The sequence below is a fragment of the Hemicordylus capensis genome, chromosome 1 (genome assembly GCF_027244095.1).
Source record: "Hemicordylus capensis ecotype Gifberg chromosome 1, rHemCap1.1.pri, whole genome shotgun sequence".
Classification (NCBI taxonomy): Eukaryota; Metazoa; Chordata; class Lepidosauria; order Squamata; family Cordylidae; genus Hemicordylus; species Hemicordylus capensis.
This window is the reverse complement of record NC_069657.1, coordinates 73,428,299-73,451,794: the sequence shown is the minus strand read 5'-3', so window position 1 is coordinate 73,451,794 and position 23,496 is coordinate 73,428,299. Positions and strand designations below refer to the sequence as shown.

The 23,496-nt window shown below is 42.9% G+C and overlaps 1 pseudogene; it reads left to right on the top strand.

Moving 5' to 3' along the window:
• Positions 1 to 20,967, top strand: part of LOC128352536 (cytosolic phospholipase A2 epsilon-like) — a 35,364-nt pseudogene extending 14,397 nt beyond the window's left edge.
• Positions 20,968 to 23,496: the final 2,529 nt, after the last annotated feature.

Genomic DNA, 23,496 nt, shown 5'->3' with positions numbered 1-23,496 from the left:
GACCTAGCTTTTATTTTATTTTCCCCCTATAGTGCCATGCACACAAATGCTGCTATATAAATCAAAGAACATAACAGCAATAGCAATAATATTTGCACTGATAAGCAAGCATACAAAAGGCTCACACATTACTCTTTCCCTTCTCCTTTTTAGAGCGACAACTATCCCTTATGGTGAAAGGATCCCACGAAGAACACCAAGAGTTTAATTGTGGCTCTGACTTTTTTGTTAGGCCTTCATTTCAATCTACTTTCCACTATGTTGAATATAAGCAGCCAACCCTGGAAATTAAACTGCCAAAGAAGGATCTAGATTATGCTTTTGTAAGTTGTTCATCTGCCTTCTTAATATTAACCGTTAAAAGATGCCTTTATCTTCACAGGCATGCAACTTTTCACTCTTTTTCATGGGAAAAATGTATCTGTTGTTCCAGGGCACCTGTTTTCATAACAGAGAAAAGGGATCCCTAAATGTGGAAATCAATTCACTTCCGAAAAACATGAAAATAGCACTAGCAGAGGTAGGAGTGCACTACTGCTATCTGACTTATTACTGAACTGCTTCCATTGGCAGGGAAATGGCCTAACTTGTAACTTGTGGCATGATGAGCCCTACTCACACACTATGTTCAATGTGCGTACAATCTGTTTACAGAGTATGCACATACATATCTGTACACACACACACACACACACACACACACACACACACACACACACATTTTAACATATTATGTTCAGTGTACGTACAGTTGTTCACTTCCTGGCTGACATACTGTGCAGCATCCCGCAGGCATTGTCAGCACTGCAGGAGCTGCTGTGTGCACTTAACAGCAGCATTCACGCAGACTTGCAAGAGTGCTGTTGCGTGAACACTGGGATTGCGCAAATGCAGTTGTGCAGGAAAGGGTCATTATTTCTAAACTGTGCAACTAAGTGAAACTAAACTGCAAAACTGAACACACAAACTGCGTTTGCATAACTGCAGTGTTCATGCGACAGCCCGAGGGCGCAACTGCGTGAACACTGCTATTAAGAGCACACATCATCAGCTCCTGCAGTGCTGACAACTCCTGCAGATGCTGCACAGTATGTCAGCCCCCATCCGTACTCTGCACTTTTAAAGTGAACACATGTAAAGGCTATTCTCACAAGCAACTCACCTCAGGATAGAGCAGCCCAGCCTGGGTTGAGCCACTTGGTCGTGTGCAGCACTGGGATCGAGCCTGATCCTGGCACTGCCTTAGCCGCAAGCCCCAGTTTGAAGCCCAGCCTTTTACCAGGGTTAGAGGGCCTGAGTGCGCCCTAGAGCACCTGACTCATGATGGGGGGAATCCCCCAATGTACCACAGTCATCACACCGTGCATTATGGGATTCCTGGAGGCCGAGACTCGTTTTCCTAGCCTCCAGTGATCCTCGCTGCTGGGAGCAATGTGGATCATGTGGGTGTGTGGCAGTGTGCTAAAGGAAACAGTGACCATTGTCTGGGGGAAGGTAGGTGCAACCCTGCCTTCTTCTCTACCCCCACCCACCCTAGCCACCAAGGATTTTGATCACGAAAATAGCCTTGTACATTCATTCACATAACAATATATACATATGTCCATTTGTACTCAAATACAACAGAGTGTCTGTATCTCAGATTCTGCAATCTGAATCAATTGTGCAAAGGTGTCTACTGTTTTGCAGTAGTGTAAGTAAAGTAAAGTGTGCCGTCAAGTTGATTTCAACTCCTAGCACCCACAGAGCCCTGTGGTTTTCTTTGGTAGCATACAGGAGGGGTTTACCATTGCCTCCTCCCGAGCAGTGTGAGATGATGCCTTTCAGCATCTTCCTGTATAACTGCTGCCCGATATATTATTATTATTTATTATTATTTTACATTTTATATCTCACTCTTCCTCCAAGGAGCCCAGAGCGGTGTACTACATACTTGAGTTTCTCCTCACAACAACCCTGTGAAGTAGGTTAGGCTGAGAGATACGTGACTGGCCCAGAGTCACCCAGCTAGTTTCATGGCTGAATGGGGATTTGAACTCGGGTCTCCCCAGTCCTAGTCCAGCACTCTCTGGCAACCTTCTGCTTGTTAGTCAAGCATTTCCCTGCTGTGCCACTTAAGGTGACTTTAAATCAACAACTGATTGCATCCAATCCCCAGAGAAAGACACCTGCACCCTAAGGTGCCTTCCATCAAATTTCAGCTCCGTTTTTCCCTCTGTCTCCATTCAGTCTGTCCTTGTCACACAACTGCAGCTTCTTTTACACTGATCACATATCCTTAGCTGGGGATTGGTGGGCAGCTCACCTTTTTTGCTCTCCCCTTAAGGAAGCATCCGGAAACATTAAGGAACATTAGGTCTTTTGCCAAATTCCAGATTTGGCCAGGCATAGCCTAGGGCAATGGCAACCATAATGACAGGCCCTTAAAAACAATCAGGCTCCAAGCTGCTAACAATATAGTTGCTTGTTATTTTGTCTGCTGAGGATGATCATGGTGGTGGTGGTGATGATGATGATGATGTTTTGTTATTATTTATTTGTTATTATTTATTACATTTATAAACTGCCCCATCCAGAATAAACAAGAACCTGTCCATAATGGGGAAAAAATATGTATGTACCTTGATGATGGCAGTGTTAACAACATGATGTATTCAAAATCATGTGTGAACAAAACAAGTTGGCTGGAAGAACAGATCATAGAGTTATAGGATTGGATCCAATGATCCACTGCATGAGCAAAATACATTTCCACTCACAAGGTGGGGAATCACCTTTTTTCTCTCCTGGCTGCAGTCCTTTGCACTACATGACATGTTGATCAAATGAGTTCCCCAACCCTCTGAAGCAGGTTTGGGGATAAGTGGGGGATTGCACCTATAGAGGGACAAGCAACATCTCTATGAGAAAGTGGAAATGCTTCTCACTTGCACGGAGGCATCTTTGGATCCAAACCACTGATTTCTTAATAAGAAATCAACAGTTACTCTCAAACGAATTGTATTACTCTCAAACGCTCCTGTACTGAAGGAGTTACACTGGCTACCGATATGTTTCCGGGCAAAATACAAGGTGTTAGTTATAACCTATGAAGCCCGAAACAGCTTGGCCCTGGGTGTTTGAGAGAACGCCTTCTTTATTATGAACCCCACCGCCCATTGAGATCATTAGGAGAGGTCTGTCTGCATTTGCCACCGGCTCGACTCAGGGACAGGCCTTCTCCGTTGCTGCCCCGAGGCTTTGGAATGCGCTCCCTAGTGAAATAAGAGCATCCCCATCTCTGACAGTTTTTTAAGTCTTTAAAGACGCACCTGTTCACCCAGGCTTTTAACTGATACTGTTTTGATTGTTTTTAATGTTGTTTTAGAATATTGCTTTAAAATTTTTAAATTGTCATATTTTAAATTTTTTGTTTTTAAGTAATGTTTTAATGTTGTTTTTATTTTGTAGAGACATAAGTTTTGGGCAGTATGAAAATATGTAAAATAAATAAATAAATAAATAATAACGTAAGAAGTCATAAAAATGAAAATCTCTAAGTTCTGTATGGCACTTAACAAACAAAACCTTAGGATTTTTTTTGTCGCCTGTCACCTTTATTCCAGAAAAACAATTTTATTGATATGTTGCACTATGTGGGTGTATGGAAATTTAATCAATCAATTAATTCTTTAGTCAATCAAAAAGCCAGAATATTAAAAATATGATTGATTGATTGATTGATTGATTGATTGATTGATAGCTTCAGTTAGTCTCCTAAAAGGTTGGTTGCCTAGTTGGACTAAACATTCAAAAGACTTTAATGTTAGGACATTTTTAAAAAGAAGATATTGTGGTTTTAATATTGTGGACCAGATTCAGCTCTCAGTACACAGACCCAAGATGTCAATCTGTGCCGAAACTAGAAAAGAAATTAATCCAAAGTGAAATCTGAAAGAGTATCTCAGGGTTTATCCAGAGAGAAACGTAGATTCAAAGACAATTTCAGGCGGTTTTTAAGGAGAAAACCAGATAATCTTCTCCACATCCTAAAATGTGACAAGTTGTGTGAGAATGTGGATTGTGCTCTGCATTCATGTCAAATGCCTATCAGAATGTGCATCCCATTCAAAGCAATTCAGTCTGTAGAAAGTGCACATCTAATTTGTACTTACAGCTCTCAGTCCAGCAAGAGATACAAGCACAAAAGCTTTCTCCATCCATTGATCTCGTTAGTTAGATAATACAGTGTTTAGAGGAGAGCACTTATAATAGATTCTGCTGATTAAAAGCATCAAAAATATGACACTTACTTCTGTATTTTGAATGTTTCAGAATAATAAATTTGCTTTGCATGTGAAGACAGAAGACTGGTAAGAGATCCATCCACTCTCGGATGGTAATGGCTGTAATTTGAACTACTGCATTCCTCTTCTTGTCAGTCTGTGGGGGACATATTTCTTAGAGATTACATATGTGTGCATACATTCGAGGCAGGGTATTATTTGCTTCTGGTGAAAATGGATGAGTGTATGTATGAATGTATGAGTGTCGTGTGAATACTGAACCTATAATCAATAATGTTAGTTGAATAGTATTTGCATCACTTTAACAAAAGTCACTTTTTATAGTGAGATAATTGATGTACCTAACAACTTGAGAGCTGAGATCAATACACTGCTGCAGTGTCAGTCTGTTTAGAGCTGTTTATGATAAAAAGAAATACTGCGTAAAAACATAGTATAAAGTTTGTCAAACGCCTTGTTAAAAAAAGATAGCCCATAACTCTTTTCCTGCCATACATGATCTAATTTATTGATCAGAATTCTTGAAAAGATGTCTCTTAATTTTATTCTTTTAAGCCCTGCTTGATCATTTAAGTTCTAAAATGGACTGTAATTGCCAAAACAAAAGACTCATATCTGTGTTTGTCTTTGTATGTATTCCAGTCAGAACAGCCTAGATGTGCGCTTGGGGTATGACCTTTGTTCACAAGAGCAAAATTTCTTGTTCAAAAGGAAGAACATTGTGGCTGCAGCTTTGAAGAAAGTTCTCAGATTAGAGAATGACCTGCAAGACCATGAGGTACACAGTGAAAAATGCTGAATGTTCCTGCTGATCTCAACACAAACATTTTAAATTGGTATTATTATCATAATAACATTGTTCATAGCAGGATTTAGACCAAAGTAATTAGTTAAGCATGCAATTAGTCAAGCAATTGGTAAAATAATTGTTTAAGCCTGCTGCATGAAGACAGATCATCCTGGAGAGAATCTATCTATGTGAACACCAGAGGTCAACACCGACTTGACGGCACTTAATCAATCAAAAATGTTTAATTTTTCCATGGAAATCAACAAAATTCATTTAAAAAATTAGGGCTGCTGCAATGGTTTAACTGACTGAAATCAGTAGATAGTCAACTAAAGCATTAGTTGACTGAAGCCAATTTTAATCATTGGAGCCAAGACAAAGGAATACTTGTTTATTTTTCAGTTATTTTGGTTCTGGTGTCTTAATATAACAGAAACATTTCAAAACATTAAGTTGACCTTTCCTTCTAACTGAATGCTAGTCATTGGTTACTAATTTTGTTGGAGAGTACATAGTAAGTAATATTTGAAATAGCCTAATAGCCAAGTCTTGAACAGATGACTCAGGGCAATCAGAGTGAGAGCCAAATGATTTCCCTAGGACAAGGTGTTCAATACTAGGGGTGTGCAATTTGGGTATTCGGTGATTCGGTTTGGGACCCGAACCGAATCACCCCTGTTCTGTTTTGTGCCTGAATATGGGCCACCCGAATCACCCTTGATTCGGTTCGGATTCGGATTTAATCCGAATCCGAATCGATTTGGGGGAAAGGGGCCCAGGGGCAAAATTTTGGGGTGGGGTAGTAGTGCCCAATGGGTGGAGTCTACCACCCCAATTTCAGGGGAATTGGGCAAAGGGCTGATTTTTGGGGAATTTTTCAAGTTTTAGTGACTTTGGGGCAGTTAGGGGGCATAGCATGGGATCTGGGCAAAAAGAGTGGGGTGGGATGGTAGTGCCTAATGGGTGCAGGCTACCACCCCAATTTCAGGGGGATTGGGCAGAGTGCTGATTTTTTGGGAATATTTGAAGTTTTGGTGTCTTTGGGGCAGATTGGGGGCAGAAAGTGGATCTGCCCCAAAGGAGTGGGGTGGGCTGGTAGATGGTGCCTAATGGGTGGAGGCTACCACCTGTCCCCAATTTCAGAGTGATTGGGCAGAGGGGTGAATTTTGGTGAATTTCTGAGGTTTGTCTTCATAAGGTGAAGTGTGCTAGATTGATCCATTCATCATATTCTTAGTAAATGAGAGTGTGAAAAAGTGAAAGTGGGGTCATGAGAGTTGTTTAATTGAAAAAAATCTCATTTGCTATGATAGAATGAGAATTCGAATTACTACTACTACTTCTACTATTTTTCAACAAAAGTTTCCATAGAGCCAGTTGCTCTCCCACTGCTAAATATAAGAAAACCACCACTTAGAGGTGCCTCTTTGCTTAGTTAGCAGGGGCTCATTAGATATGAATCAGATGTTTATAGATATCTGGTACAGTTTTTCCTTGTTAGGTTAGTACTGGGGAAAATAAAAAGCAGTTAATTCATGCTCTACAATCTGCAATTTACAACACTGCTTATAGTAGTAGTAGTAGTAGTAGTAGTAGTAGTACTTTATTATTATTTTATTTTTATTTTTATTTCTTAAGTGCTTAAAAACAAGGTTATCTTCCATATCTAATGTAACATTAACAATGACAACCCACTCCACCCCCACACTTAAATTATTGTTCATGATGCATCCTGTTTCCTTCTCTCTACAATCAAAGATCTTTCACCCTTTTAATGATCCAGAATTTTTTTCACTGCCTCTTTCCTGCCAGCAGCTTCTCAGCATGTTTTCATGCTGTCTGTACTTTTGTCTCATCCATACCACTTCATCCCCTGCCTCCTGCTTCCTGGCGGCCTGGCACCAAGAAGTATTTGCAAAAGGAGTCAGGGAGGAGATAGACAATGCTGAATGGCCCAGCTGCTCCCAAATGCTTCTGCCTGCCTGGCAAGGTTGTTACCTGGGGGAACCTAGTCAGCATAAACCAGACAGACAAGGATGGTTGAAGGAAGCAATATCACCGTTTATTGATTACAGCGCTGTGACCCCTTCCTGGTGCCTCACGGCCCTCCAGAAAAGAAGCCCCGAATCCCCCGATTTTGGGGGTTTTAAACCTTGGCATTGTTACACATCTGGGCGTTAACATTTTGCCCTAGAACCAATTAGTTTACTTCATTAACACATGTGTTTGCCTCTGGGCTGGACTTTGCTCTGAGTTCCGGTTTTACAGAAAAGAGATAAGCAAATTAAGAGAAGGTTCTTTCACATTCTAAGAAACAGGACAGTTTACAGTTTAAAGTGATCCTATCATTTGGCGCCTATGTTAATGAAGTTAGTCCGTTCATACCCACTTCCCCCACCCTGTCTGCCCTTGGTAGATAAGTGACTCATCACCAACTTCAGCAGTAGAAAACAATAGGAAAAAAACAATAGAGGAATTTTCCATTCTACAAGGTCATCAGAGGCATTGCACACAGGACAGGGCACATGGGGCAGGGGCTTCTAGGTAGTTGCCCCCAGGTTTTAGAATACTCCCCTGGTCTGCCCCTAGCTTCCCTTGTTGCCTTTGAGAAACAAGTAAAGACCTTGCTCAGTTCAAGCCTTTCCCCTTTAGGCAGTGCTGGTTTCTCTTTTATTTTGCCACACATCCCTGTAGTTTATGGTATGTATTGTTGGTTGTTCTATTGTGATTTAATGGATTTTACTGTTGCATTTTAATCCTGTAAACTGCTTTGGGATAAATGTATGAGAATAGGAATGTAACTGTAAGTAAGTAAGTAAGTAAGTAAGTAGAAGTACACCTTGGGCATAGCTTGTACCTTCCAAACTGTGCTTGAAGCAGCTTGTTTATTTCAGATTCCAGTTGTGGCAATCATGACAACAGGGGGCAGTGCAAGATCACTGACTGCATTATATGGAAGCCTTCGGGGTCTTCAGAAATTAAATCTCATCGATTGTACTACCTACATGACTGGTTTGTCTGGCACGACATGGTAAGGACATGGACTTTAGGTTACATGGGGAATTGTAGAAGTTAGGTCTGATTGATCCGTGTGTTGCTGGACTGCTTTGTTTAATGTACAATGCCAAGGCTGTGGCCTGACATCCTTTATAAAAAAACATTGACAATGCCCTTCAAACTATTGAAGAAAATAGAGCCAGTATAATCCTGTGTATTCACATGTCCTAGGAGATGTTCCCAGTCACATAGTGAGGCTATTCCCATGGTCACTGGAAAGCGAGCTAAGGTTGCTTAGCCTGCTTTCCAGGGATCATGGGAACCACCGGGCTCGCAGGCGAGCCTGGTGCTCCCAAGGCGGCTAGCCTGCCTAATTCCCCCTCCCCATAAATGAGGTTAACGGAGTGAGCACTCCGTCAACCTCATTTCTTTGCTCATGTGTCACCATGGCGCACAGCGACACACGGGTAGACCCCTGACCAGGAGGCTGCAGCCGGGTTGCCTCACGGGCTCAGGGGTCTCTCCCGGAAGCCCCGTGCACTTGGGCGGAGCATCCTGGGACTTCCGGTGGCCGCACGGCCCCCAATCCCTGCAGCCCCTGCCGGCTCTGTGACGGAGCCGGCAGTCATGTGGACGGCCGATCCGGCCACCCCAGAGCTGCCCTTTGATTGTCTGCGAGGAGAGCAGGCTAAGCCCGCTTTCCCCGCAGATCCGACAGAAGCAATTTGGATCATGAGAAAAACTTCATTGATAGAACATTTTTAGCAATCATTTGCACAGGGCTGCAGACTCTCCATGCCCCTTCCTCCTTATTTTCAGAGGAAAGAGTCAGAACACTGGGATATGTATATGAGAGAGTTCAGCAAACTAGTCAGAGATTTGTAATCAGGATACTAGGCTAGATGGACCCTTAGTCTGATCTAGCAGGGCTTTGTTTATGGCCTCATTTTATTTATTTCCTTTCCCAGGACCATGGGGAATTTGTACAAAGATGCTTATTGGTCAAAAAAGGATCTGAATGAAGAAATTGATGAGGTTAAGAAACATGTGACCAAAAGCAAGCTGGATTGCTTTTCCATGGAGCGACTGAAATACTATAACAGGCAGCTGCGTCAGCGAAAACAAGAGGGACAAAAGACATCCTGTATAGATCTATGGGGTCTCATTATTGAATATATGATAAATGACGGGGTACGGTATTTGTATAATTCCTTGTATTCATTTAGCCCACTACATAGTATACATCAGTGCACTTACACCATGCATAAGAACTGTCATCCGTGGAATATGGAAATGAGACTTTTTTTAAAAATCCATACCTTTGGAAGAGGACTAGTATGTATTAACTGAACTTAGAATAGATTCTAAGAAAAGCCCTCTTCAGGCACTAACAAACAATAGCCACATTTGCACGTAACATGAATGCCGAACCCGCGGTTAAACTTTCTAACCATGAATCACACTGCAGACATTCTTCCAACTGCAAGCCTGCAACCTCTATTTCCAGGCAGGGGAGCCCCTTCCTCTTCCTGGTCCACCAAGTCTGCATCCCAGTTAGATCCATAGCACTCGCAACACCGGAATGTGGGCAAGGTGTCAGAATGTCTGCAGGGCAGCAGCTACTGGCCATAATCGTCAAGGGGGTACGCTGAACGCAATAGTGTCTTTTCAGAATGGACTGCCCTCCCTCAGAAGTAAAGGGCATCTAAATCCCTTTAAATGCCATGCAAGCACTTCATTTGACAGTGATTGGACCGCCACCCTTGTAAGAGCCCCACAGCAAAATGGTCTGGCACAAGGACAATTTCTAGCGGCGGGGGGATGTTGAGGAGTACTATTTTTCTGTTACTCAGAAAAAGGAAGGGTAACAATTACTTCCTAGGAAGGGGATACATATTGTAGGGAGGGCAAAAGATCCTGAGGTCTGGTCCACTGTGACTAAGGATGCTCTTGCTATGGCTCACCTGGCAAAGCTGTCCATGGAGTCCAAACCACACTCCTGTCCCCCATGTCAGCTTGCCGCCCCCACAGATGGTCCTTCTCATGAGTTGTGAAGTGGTATCTAATGGGGTTGCTCTGTTTCTTTTGCCACTGTGACTGCATGTACTTGAGATAGGGATATGCAAACAGGTTCAGTTTAACCATTCCAGGTTGAACTGAACCATCCCCTGTTTGGTCCGACCCGGACTGAATACCCCCCGGACTATTCGGGGGGTTCACGGACATTTATTATTATTTTTTAATTTTAAAAATATTTTTGAATTACCCCCTCTGGGGGAGTTGTTGGAGGAGGCAGAGGCATCCTCCTAGCTTTCCCCTCCCCCTGCCAGCCTCCCTTGATGTCCATACCAGCCAGCCAGCCGGCTCTTCAGCTCATGTGGGCCTTGCCCCTCTGGTGCGGCAGCCATTTTGGAGACCGCCACGCCTGCGCAATTGGCCTCTGCATGGCCTGGATCCAAAAGGGTTGAAGAACTGGATGGCTAGCCAGTATGGACATCAAAGGAGGTCTGCGGGGGGAGGAGGAAGCTCTGTGGACCCCCGTCGCCACCTTCAACAACTCCTCCAGAGGGGTAATTTAAAAAAAAAATCATTATTTTTTAAATGTTCATGAACCTCCCCCAGAATGAACCAAACTGGGGGGTGTTCAAGGGGGTGCTGGACCAAACTGGCCTGGTCCAGTTCAGGTCTGGTCCAGACTCAAACAGGACTGGACCAGCCGGTTCCGTGCACACCCCTATCAGAGACCAATAATTGAAACTCCTCCAGCAAAACTAGACCAAGTTTTACTCTGGGCATCTCTCCCAATGGGTCTGGGCCACCCTCTCTATGATTACGCTTCCAGAAATAGCACAAAACCACAGTTATGGCAGCATCCACATCTGGACGTAACACTGCCACCGAAAAACCTCAGGTTGGGGCAGAGAAACACTCTGCAAACTGAAGGTTCAAATTGGAGTTTGTCAAGGGAAACTGCAGGTCTCTTTAGCCGCGAAACTGCAGTTTCACAGATTTGGACATACATATATTCCAACCTCTGCTCCGTTTAACTGCAGTTTTGCATTACATGCAAATGTATGCTGGCCTTGGGCCGAAACAAACAAACAAACAAACAAATATTACGTGCAAATGCAGCCAATGTGTGCTGTAAACAGTTACAGCACCAACAGACCATGTTCTTAGTCAGTCTCATATTTCTTTTTACAAAACACACGGAAAGACAACCATAAACTCTCTGATCAACAGCGAGCTGTGAACGAGGGTCAGAATCCTTTACCAATCTACACTACAATCAATGTGAAAGAGAATTACAGCACTATGGATTTCCATGGTAATGGTAACACCTAGACATCCTTAGTTATAACATTGTGGCTGGGCCCTCATGTTCTGATGCTTTCATGAAACAGGAAGACGGAGTATTTAACATTTGTGTTTTTTACGAGCAGTTGTGCAGCATCATAGAGCACCACAACTTCATGCAGTTCTTAAACTTATTAAGTCTACAAACATTTGTTGTGCTATTGCAACACTAGTCTGGTGTTCACTGTGTGCTCAGGGCTTACTGTACCTGTTAATTTATCATTGTTTACGATAAGTAACCCTTGTGTCATGAGTTAATGGGATCTTGTTTGACTATAAGAAACTAAAAAAGTGAATTTGTATGTCTCAATTCAAGAAGCACAGTGGGAGATTTGTTTCAAGCATGTGTATGTATAATTGTATCTGCAGAATGGATGGAGTTCACTCCCTATGAAGTGGGGATAATAAAGTATGGAGCTTTTGTTCGGGCTGAAGATTTTGGAAGTGAATTCTTTATGGGACGCCTGATGAAAAGGCTTCCAGAGACTCGGATCTCTTACATGCAAGGTAATGATGGTCATCTGTTAATATCCAACTAGCTGAACCAGCACAGATCATCTGTGCACTAGGACTTTGTTGCTCTCCTTGCCCCCCACCACAGCCCCTGCTTTATTGCTCAGTGTCAGCCACCCACTCTCACTTGCCCCCTCCCTGCTGCTCGCTCACTCGCTTGTACCCTCCCCGCCACTCACTCACCCGCTCCCCGCCACTTGCTCATTCACTCACCCCACTCCCTACTGCTCGCACACTCACTCACCCCCTTCCTGTCTCTTGCTTTCACATTCCCTGTTTGCTCTCTCATTCATTCCCTCCTCACTACTCGCTCACTCACTCACCCCCTCTCTGCCACTCACTTGCTCACTCACCCCCTCCCCACCGCTTGCTCACTCACTTGCCCCCCTCCCCGCTGTTCACTCACTCGCTTGCCCCCTCCCTGCTCACTCGCTTGCCCCTTCCCCATCCACTCACTCACCCGCCCTCTTCCCACCACTCACTCACTCACTAGCCCCTACCTGTTCCTCTTCCCTATATGCATATGGAATCCCCATGCTTCTGTTCTGTTACCTCCAATTGGTAAAGCACTGTGTGGCAGGGCTTGCCACGTATGACCTTAGTGTATTATATATATAAATTAGCAACAAGCAACATAACCAGTTTCATCAGTGAAACCCTAGTGGTATGATTGGTAGAAATGCGGCAATATTATTAAAGTTTTTAGATAAGCAAGCAATATCTTGGCTTTTTACCCAGGCTTTTAAATAAGTGTTTTCTTTGCTTATCTTATGGTTATATTATACATATTTTAAAAAAACTTTTAATTAGATTTGTATTGAAAAAAGAGCTAATATGAAATGATTTTAATATGAATAGGTTAGATTAAAACAGGAAAATGCTGGTTGGATGCAGCCCAGATTGTTTTCTCTCAAGCAGGATTTGAGTCCCACTTAGAACTGCTTCTGGCCATGTAAAACAAAAGGGAAATAGTTTGATAAATTTAATATAAGGAGAATGGTTTTGTACAACAGTTCAGCTGATGACTATTTTAATCAATAATAATAATACTTAGTATGTCTATAGTGCATTCAAGTGTGTTCAAAAGGCTTCATATAAGTTATCAGAAATCCTTACAACAACCCTGAAAGGCAAGTATCTATTAATATCACGCTATCATGATCAGGGAGGGGGGTGAGACTGAAGGAGATCTGAATGGCTTGCATGAGGCCACCGAGTCAGTTCACAACAAAGTTGAGTTTTGAACCAGGAACTTCACAGTTTACAGCTCAGAGTTTAGTGCTATATTACACCAGTATTGAAATTCGCACCACTTCTTGAATTACCTCCTTACATCACATGTTCTTCTGGTCCCAGCTCTTGCACTACTTCACTAACATTTCAAGGTTCTTTTTGTTTGCTTGTTTTATAACCTTTATTAGATCAAAAGAAAAAAGAAAAATTAAAAAATTAAAACTGTTTTAGAAAATTATTTCTAATTTAGAAACTTAATTTTCCATTTTAATTAAGAAGAATCATGGAAACGGATATAAATTACCTTTAAAATTCCAGTATTCAACAAACAGCCATCTCTCAACAACTCTATCTATACCTATTCCTTCTACCAGTATTTTATAAGAAGTTAATTTATCATGAAGGTAATAATCTGCCACTGTTTAAACCAGTCTAATTCAGACGATGAATCACAGGTTTTCCATTTCCTCCCTGCACACATTCTGGCAGTCACTACAAGACATGCCACCATCTCCAAGTCAGATACAAAAGCTAGAACTCACATAGTAGCCAGTTAAGGAATAATATATTTGGAAAATGATATCCAGTAATATCTCTAATCTTGCTTAACATTTCTTTCTAAAGGTTCATTACCTTTCCTGATCAAAACATGCATACTTTGCAGCTGAGGTTTGATACCTCCAGCATGAATTACTTGGAAGGTAATAGATATGCTTTAAATCAGTGTTCTTCATTGCCAGTGGTGGCTCCCATCAACCCTAAGTGCAGCTCCCTGACAAATTGTTTATTAGACCTGTGCAAAGCCACACTGCCCCCCACCCCAGCACTGTGCAGAGGCGATTGCTCCCACCATGCAGTGCTGTACCTTTCCGACTGCCAGGATGTGTGCATCTTTAAGCAAAATGGAGCTGTGTCAAGCCCCATTGACATCTAGGAAGGTGCACCTGAAGGGCTGAGAAGTGTGGTCTTTCCCAGCACCTTTCTTAGAGCTCTATGGCGGGGGGGGGGGTCTAAGCTCCATTAAAAGCCCCCTCACTCTCAGCACTAGGAAAGGCACCACACTGTGCAGAGGCTATTGAGGTGGGGAGTGGCTCTCGGATTGAAGACTCTCTTTTTTTGCTTGTTTGTTTCCCAAAGTGGCTCTCGCTTGAAAAATAGTGAACTAGCCATGACTCCCAGCCCTCTGCACATTCAGCCCACAGTTTTAGAATGTGGGCGAGCAACTTTCCTTCCATTCTGTGCTTCTCTCTGTAGAGAAGTGCTGAAAGTGTGGAGAGCCAAGGATCACATCAGTGTAGGAGGCAGAGCTAACCAGCGCACTCCCGCTACACCCCGCCAAGCATTTCTGGACCCAGATTTATAGCACCTGGATAGAGCTATAATTTATTGGAGGGGTGTGTGTGTGTGTGTGTATACACATGACCCTGATGCATAAACAGAGTCTCCCCCCCCCCTTCAAAACAGAAGGGAGGAGTGGAGTGCATGTGTTGAGTTTACAAGGGAAGAGGTGGGCGTTCCACAGGTGCAGCACTGGTCGCTGCTCACAGCTGTGCCCACAGGACTCTGTCCCCGTAACAGAGCCAACCAGGTTGCTGAAGGCAGGGAAGTTCCACATCAGCTTCTTGGCAGGCCCCTATTTATATGCAGAAATTGCACTCACTGGGTCAGGGAACATGTTTATAATGTATGCATGATGATAAAAATGACTTTAAAGCATTTAAATTGAACAGGAAGACATTTTAGCATGAAGCCTTGATTGTATTCTTAACTTCTCTCTCTCTCTCTCTCTCTCTCTCTCTCTCTCTAACTTTATAGGCATGTGGAGTAGTATATTTTCCCTGAATCTGTTGTATTTCTGGAATACATCTCACAGTTCAGAGGACTTCTGGCACAAATGGACTCAAGATCAAATAGCTGACATTGGTTAGTTTTTCTCATTCCTGGCTTTTTCTTAATGATTGATGTTCCAAATTGGCATGTGAACTATGCACAAATGCTTCAAAACTGTGAAAATGTCTGTTCAATATAACATAATGATGCAGAGTTGAAAAGATGATTCCATTATATATCATTTGGAAGAGATGTAAGAAAAATGAATAGTAACAGAAAGAAAAAGAATAAGCCATAATAATGCCAATGGCAGACATGATGAGGAAAATGACTCAAAGCAGTCCATTTAGCATTGCCTAACTTGTCCTTTTAATTTCAGTAGGGCTACTTTGAGTCATTTTCTTCATCATGTCAGCCAATATATTATAATAGGGAATAGCAAGGAAGTAGGGGTGGGGATTCAGTAGAACTTCCATCAGATTCTCTGGAATTCTACCTGTATATCCTGATATTTGTTCGATGACAGACAAAACAAAACAACATTCCAGTATTTTCTGATGATGTCACCATTCCAAAATAAATAAATAAAATCAGGCTCCACACCTTCAACAGCTGTCTTTTCCCATTCAATAAATTTTTATGTCATTGCATATCACAATATTCTTGATCTCCTCTAATACCAAATTTACCTAAACAGGAGGTGACTGAATTTAAGACAATATGTTAAAAGAGTGGCTAAATACAAACTCTACCTGTATTTACCCAAAAGGAAAGACGACTAAATCTGAGATGACCTCCCTGCTACCCCAGTATTTTATCAGGAAAGAACTGGGGTGGGGGGAATCTTGTCTTAGATTTGGGTAAAAATAATGATGACATCAGCCTTGAGATTGTTCAAATTTTCAAGTATTATTTTCTGCTTTTCTTAAGCATTATCACAAAAATAAACATTTGCAAAAAAAAAAAAAAAAGGAAGTGTATACGAAATATATAAATCAAGCTTTGTGTACTGTGATTTGGAGAAGTAAATTCCTGGCCACATGATGTGCAGCATTGCATCTCCATCACATTCTGCCCTGAGGCTGCTGCAGACTGCTAAGCAACCCCAGCGCTGCTCAGAATGTGTTACTACCACAGTAACAGTTTCCCCACAGCAAAGACTGTGGTAGTAGCCACTTGTTCAGAGCCACATCAGGGCTGCTTAGGCAGAGCATTAATGCCAAGGCAGAGCATTATGGAGCCGTAACACTGCAGATCATGTCAGCCATGGAGTATACATCATTCAAGCATTATGACAGAGGCTGAAAGAATCGCTAAAAAATGTGATTGACTAGGCACATTGACTAATTATGCTTTTGAAGTGCTACTTAAGGCAACGATACCATAAGTAGCACTTCAAAAGCATAAATGTCATTAAACTGCCATTAAAGAATACCACTGAATTATGGCTAAGTTTTCACAATGACAGATCCTCTTTTACAGGCGGTATTTTGTAGCTGTGTGTTGTTTTCTTTATTTCCACACTGGCTTATGAGAAAATATATGTATGCTTATAGTTCATTTAGCTTAGTCAAAACATCAAAGAGGATTCAGAACATGGAACCAAAGACTAGCATCCAGGGCAGCTATTGTAACATGAATCACTACCCAGAGCCTTTAGATAGAGTGGCATATGAATGTTGTAAATAAATACATAGTAAATAAATAAATAAAAGCCAGTCTAGACCAGGGGTGTAACTATAATAGGGCAAGGGGAGACAATTGTCTGGGGGTCCACTGTCTGGGGGGGGGCCCCAGAAGCAAGTCACATGACTGACTCCCCCAGACGCACACCCTCCCAGGCTTCCTTCAGTTGTATTCAGCCTCCGAAACTGATGTGAGTGTTAAGACCCGGGGCTACCAGAACAGCACATCTTTCTCTAGTACCATTAAATGACTTGCATCGTCCACAATTTACAAACCCTTTTAAAACATAATTTAAGATGATATTCTATTGTGGCATATATATATATATATATATATATATATATATATATATATATATCCCCTTTATGTTACCACTATTCAGCCTCATTTAAAATTTCTTTTCTTTACTTCATGAGCTGAGCTTCAGTGAGAGTGGGGCATTTTAAAATCTTGTCTCTGGGCCCACTCCAACCTTGCTACGCCCCTGGTCTAGACCAACAAAGCATTTCACTGTTGTTCCTTTTCCTTTGCAGATGAAGAGCCTCATCTGCCTGCAAGGCCACATGAGCAAAAGACTAGTATTTACACTCCCGCTGGGCCTCTTTCCAGTGCTTTTAGAGATGTGCTTACTGATCGCCTGTCTGTTGCCCAGTACCACAATTTCCTCAGGGGCCTCCAACTGGACAATGGCTACTTAGAGAATGACAAGTTTCGTAGATGGAAAGGTATTTTCATTCAACCCTACAATGAGCAGTGTAGGATTCTCACTCTCCATACAGCTTGCCAAGGCCTCCTCCAGTCTGCACAGCTGGTGCATGAAGTCAGCTGCATATGAGCCAACATACAGAGCAGTTTCCACTCTGCATACTTAGGGTGCATTCTCATGATGATCCTGGCTGGTGAGAAAGTGGGAATCCTAGATCTAAGCAATGTGCGCAATCCCAATTTTGCATTTTGAGAACCCAGAAAGGTAGGGCTTGCAATTGTGCCCAGCCCACATCAACCCATATCTAGGATTTGATCTGGGGTGGCTGCTCTGGGGTCGATGTGGGGAGGGCACCATTGCAACCCCTACTTTTCTGGGTTCCCACAACTCAACATTGAGAACAGGTGTACCTCTTGGATCTAGCATTCCAGCTTTCCCACAAGTCTGGAACATTGTGAGAATGCATCCTTATGAGTTTTGACAAATAGGGCTTACTCTGTTGCACTTCCTGTTTCCCTTTTAGATACTATATTAGACTCTTCATCACCCAATCAGCTGACCCAATCAGAAGAATACTTGTCTCTAGTAGATACTGGATTCTTCATCAATTCAAGCTCTGCACCGCTGCTGAGACAAGAGAGGAAGGTGGATGTTATCCTACATTTAAATTACAGTTCAGGATCACAGATAGAAGTGAGCAATTTGTCTTTTTCATTGTTTCCCATACTCTCTGCTGTCATTTAGCACCTTCAAACATCATGATTGTAATTAGAAATATTGCATTCATCTTGCATGTGTCCCTGCATCCCTTTCCTCCCTTTCCTGTTCTCAATCACCTTCTGCTATGAATGAAGCAACATCACGTTTAGTACTGCAAAGAGAGGAGGAAAAGGAATGGAAACAGGGGTCCAGGAAAGAAGGAATGGAGAAAACTACAAGACAAGGACCCCCTTCTCATGATTAAGTCAGAGGGCTTGAGGGAGGGTGGCAGGGGAAGCACCAGAAGCTCACCTTCCCCACGGATGAGCATTGTAGAGTTGCTGGGTGTGTGAATCATTAACGCAGATGATCCACGGCTGCACCGGGGAGCACAGAGCTGTGGGGGTCGGGACATGGTGTCCCGGCTCCCAGAAATCCCACAATATAAGTCTCCAGCTTCTTAGCCGGCTTTGCCACCAAGGCACCACCAGGAGCCAAGCGGCTTCCCATGGTTCCCACATGGGCAACCAAGCCTGTGCTTAGCTGCCCTAGCCCAGTCTTGCCTGCTCGTGAGAACAGCCTCGAGAGCAAAATGGGTGGAGGAAACAATGGAGGAGCGAGATGGGACTAGGAGGAAAAGACTGAAGAAAAAGGAGGCTGCGGTGACTGCAAAGCTGAGTGGCTGTGAACCCTATCCTGAGACTGAGTTGCTATGATGTTCCTCTGTTCTAGAGCAAACATCTTACTAAAAGTCTAGGAACACAAGGGGTTTTATTCCTTTGAGTGGGAAGGGCTGAATAGTCTGTGGACCCTCACTTTCATAAGGAACTTGCATGTCACCTGCTAGACTAGAATCAGTAAGGAAAACCAAGAATCCTGTTTGGGAGCCTGTGTGCAACCAGAATATATGAGACCTTGATGGGAAAGCATTTAAAGTGGTAAGGAAGATTGAATTTAGAATAAAGCTTTCCACAAATGTTCATAACCTTTCACTTGCTCTAACTTTAAAGTCCTGATTCAAGATTCTTAATTCTATATTAGGTTTTCCAATACAACCCGGTCATGTCTAGCCTTATCTTCAGCAAGGATTCAATATCATTTTCCCTCTGTGCTATCCTACCCAAACTCCAGTGTTGTCATACATGGCCATTTCATCCTCACATTTACCATTCTGTTTTTTCATCTAGCCCCTGGAACAGTCATGCAAGTACTATGCTAAGCAAGGGATCCCATTTCCCAAAGCTGTGCTGAGTGACAGTGACAAAACACATCTGAAGGAATGTTATTTATTCGACGATGCAGAGAATCCAGAAGCACCTATTGTACTATTTTTCCCACAAGTGAATGATACCTTTCACTATTACAAAGCACCTGGTATGCTGTGTTGACAAAATTGTCGTTATTATCATTGTCATTATCTTTGTTAGTTATAAGATCACATAGGCATGTTCTCCCCACTAGGCCAAGATAAAAGTCCTTTCTAGAACATCTTCAGGGGCCCAATTTCCTATCATTGATGCATCAGAATTAAACAGTAGCATTAGAAATGGTGGTCATGCATAAGAATTCTGAAAATATCTTCAGTTAAAAAGAAAATGTTCACAAGAAAAACCTGTGCATGACACTGTGGGGCCATGACTGGGTGAGTATGTGGGGAGGCTGTTCCAACTCACCTCCCCCCACCCCCGATGATCACAGAAATGCTGCTGGGAGTGTGGACTGCACTCCCAGATAATTCATGCTGTACCATGCAGCATGGAGCTCCAGAGGCCAGGGCCTTGCATATCGGCCTCCAGATATCCCACAATACACTGTGCCATGAGCGCATTGCATTTGTTTGTTTGTTTGTTTGTTTGTTTGTTTCATATGTTTATATACCACCCCAAACCTGCATCTCTGGGTGGTGTACAACAAAAACAATACAAATTAAACAAAATTAAAAATTGACGGGATTCCCCATCAGATGGGCATGCTAGACGCCCGTCTCTTTGTCTCCTCGGGCTGCATACAGTCCTGACAGCTGGGTAGGGAATGCTTGCTCCTTTAAACTCAGCTAAGAGTCAGGCTTAGGAGCTGGGTTAGGCTGGGTGGGAGCACCAGGATCCACATGGATTCCAGCACTCCATACAAGCAGCCTAGCCCTAGGCTACTTGTGGGAACACCCTCTGTATGTGTGTTTGCATGTGTTTGTGTGTACTGTTGTTGAATGTGTGTGCATGAGTGATGTTTTGCCTAGTGTTGCCAACCTTCCAGGATTGGCCTCGAATCTCCAGGAATTGGCATCATTCTCCAGGTGACAGAAGAACATAGGAAGCTGCCTTATGCCAAGTCAGACCACTGGTCTATCTAGCTCAGTTTCACCTACACTGACCTTCTCCAAGGTTTCAGGCAGAAGTCCTTTGCAACCCTACCTGGAGATGCCAAGGATTGAACCGGGGGCATTCTGCATGCAAAGAAGATGCTCTAGCACTGAGCTATGGCCCCATCCAAGATTGAAAACCATCCACCCATTCAAATTCTTGATATGGTGTTGGAAAAAATCTCAGCAGGGTGGGGATTGTAAGGAATAGCTTCAGTCGGAGTTTGCAGCCCTAATTCTTACAACTATCTCTTACTGCAATATTTTCTTAGGTGTGAAACGCTCTGAATCAGAAATGAAAGAAGGTGACATTGATGTCTCCAGTAACTCTACTCCCTACTCTACATACTCATTGACTTTTAGCAAGAAAGAGTACGACCAGCTGGTAGAACTGAGTGAATACAATATTCTCAATAACCAGCATTTAATCCTGCAGGCCTTGCATACGGCAGTAGAAAGGAAAAAGCTCCTGAAGAAATAATCCTCTTTACTGAATGCCTTGATGTGCTGAATTATTTGCTGGAATATGTGTGCCTGGTTTGTGATCATAAGTCTAATCAAGTCCACTTTGACCTAGCCAAGGAATTATGCTACACAAGCCAAGGAATCCAACTAAGACTTTGACAAATGCCAGTTTTTTTCATCACTGGTAGTGCTTTCGTGAATGACTAATATGTTGTGTCATCATGTCAGACACCTACAGTCTAGATACCAGCTGCAGAAGTTTGTACAAGACTAGACTTGGACTGGACCACCGGAGACCGGGAATATTCCCGGTGCACCCCTGCCCTGTGCCTCCCAGTGTGCCCCGCCGCCACACAATGACTCGCCAAGGCAAGGCCAGCTCCCAGCAAAAAGGGGTGCTGTAGGTTATGGGGCATCTGGGTGCCTCCGATGTCCTCCGCCCACCAGGCAGTTGCCTGAGCACCCGCTCACTCACCCGGGCACCTCCTTTCTCTCAGCAGCAACTCTTTTGGCTGCCAGACCTGCCCTCCCAGCAGGAAAAGGAGACTAGTTGGTCTGCTACATTCTTGATTTGCTTCCTGGTCACTCCACATTTGAACGTGTGTGCGTGGGAAGCCAGGAGGAGCTGAATGGGAATGTGGCAGACTAGCTGAATTTGTCTTCCTCAACTTCAAGGAAAGTTTTAAGAAACCCAATTCTTATTTGTTTGGTGTGTGTGTGTGTGTGTGTGTGTGTGTGTGTGTGTGTGTGTGTGTGTTTTGTTCCCCTTGCTTAAGCCACTGTGTTCCCCACCCTATGAACTGTGTGTGTGAGAGAGAGAAGTTGCACCCCAACTTGAAAATCTACATCGTTGTGTGTATGTATTTCTTCCCTCCCAGTTTGAAAACTTGTATGTGCCTGTGTGATTTGAAAGCCAGTTCGCTTGTGTGTGTTCTCCTTCCCCACTTCCCTCCTTGGTTTGGAACTCCTGCATGTGTATGTGAGAGAGAAATCCCCACCACACACATACATGTTGCTGAAGCCTCATTTTGTGTCCATGTGTTTCTTCCTGTGTGTGATTTACCATGTAATGGCTGGTGTTGGATTTACTTTGAAGACACCAAACTGCTTATAACTCTAATCTGGTGGACTATTTATTTCCCCTTGTGTCTTTGCCTTATATTTATTATTAAAAGTATTTATATACTGCTTTTTAGCAACAAAGTTTCAAAATGGCTTAAATAGCAAAATAGATGAGAAAATGGTTCTTTCGCAATATGCTTCTCCATATAAGAAATATTTTATTTTGTTTTGTGCTAAGAGTAGCTCATCTATAAATAACTTACACATTGTCTTTTAAATATGCTTGTAATGGACTAAAATGTTCCAACTTCTTGAAAGTGACTTCACAAATTGCTAAAATGAACATTAAGCATTTTCCCCTCCCATAAGAATCTATTTTTATACACTTGATTTAACACAGGAAACCCATTTTAAAAGCCCGTGAAATGCTTTCTTGCCTTTGAATCCTAATAAATCGGGGTATCTCCAAACAGTATCTGACATTATGCTGTCCTGTGAAATAAAATTGGTAGCTTTTCCTTCTGTAGTGGATAGACATACACTATAGTTGTATATGCATATGCTTTTATTATATATTTATTTTTTACATTTCTATCCAGCTCTTCCTCCAAAGAGCCCAGAGCAGTGTACATGGTTATGTACAACAACCTTGTGTGGTAGGTTGGGCTGAGAGATACATGACTGGCCTCCTCTCTCTCTCCCCCCACTTACTTCCTGAGTTAAAATATCTTGTTCATCTTGTTTCCTCTAATTCACACAGTGACAGCCTCCTTCTCCTTAAGGGGCTCTTTTCTCCCTCAAGTCCCCTCGCTTCCCAGACCCCTGCCAATCCGCTGGGTGCCGGGACGCTTTCCACCCATCAGGATGGGAACGTCTATGAGGATTAAATATATAGATACTAACTGGGCCGGGCGCAGAGCATCTGTGCCTCTGCCGGCCTGCCCAGCATGCTTCTCCCCACCCCACCCCACCCGCTGCTGCCTCCTCATTCTGGCGGCCAGGCCAGCTCACTGCCACCTCCTCATCCTGGCAGGCCGAGCCGGGCCGCTGCCACCTCCTCATCCCAGCGGCCATTTTCTCCCCGTCAGTGTCACTAGTCCGGCAGCTGCTTGCAAACTCTTGCGAGAGCTGCCACACATGGGATATATATATGGACTCCTGTTTCTTTTATTAATTTACATTTAGACCATCTTTTGGTAGAATATTTTTTTAAAGTTCTCAAAATGAAATTGCTCAAATAGCTAAGGAATAAAATAAATGCCAAGCCAACAGAGGAGTGGGGGAAAGGAACATACACAAAATCTGCTTGAATAACTGGAGACATTAATTTAAAATACAAGAATAAATACTATACAAAATACAAAGAAGCAGCAGTAGAGACAATCATATAAAAGCCTGGGTTAAAAGCCAAGATTTAACACGCTTTCTAAAAACTGTGATGGAGACTGAGGAACGAATAACCATCGGGAGAGCATTCCAGAGTCTGTGGGCAGCAACAGAGAAGGCCCTGTGC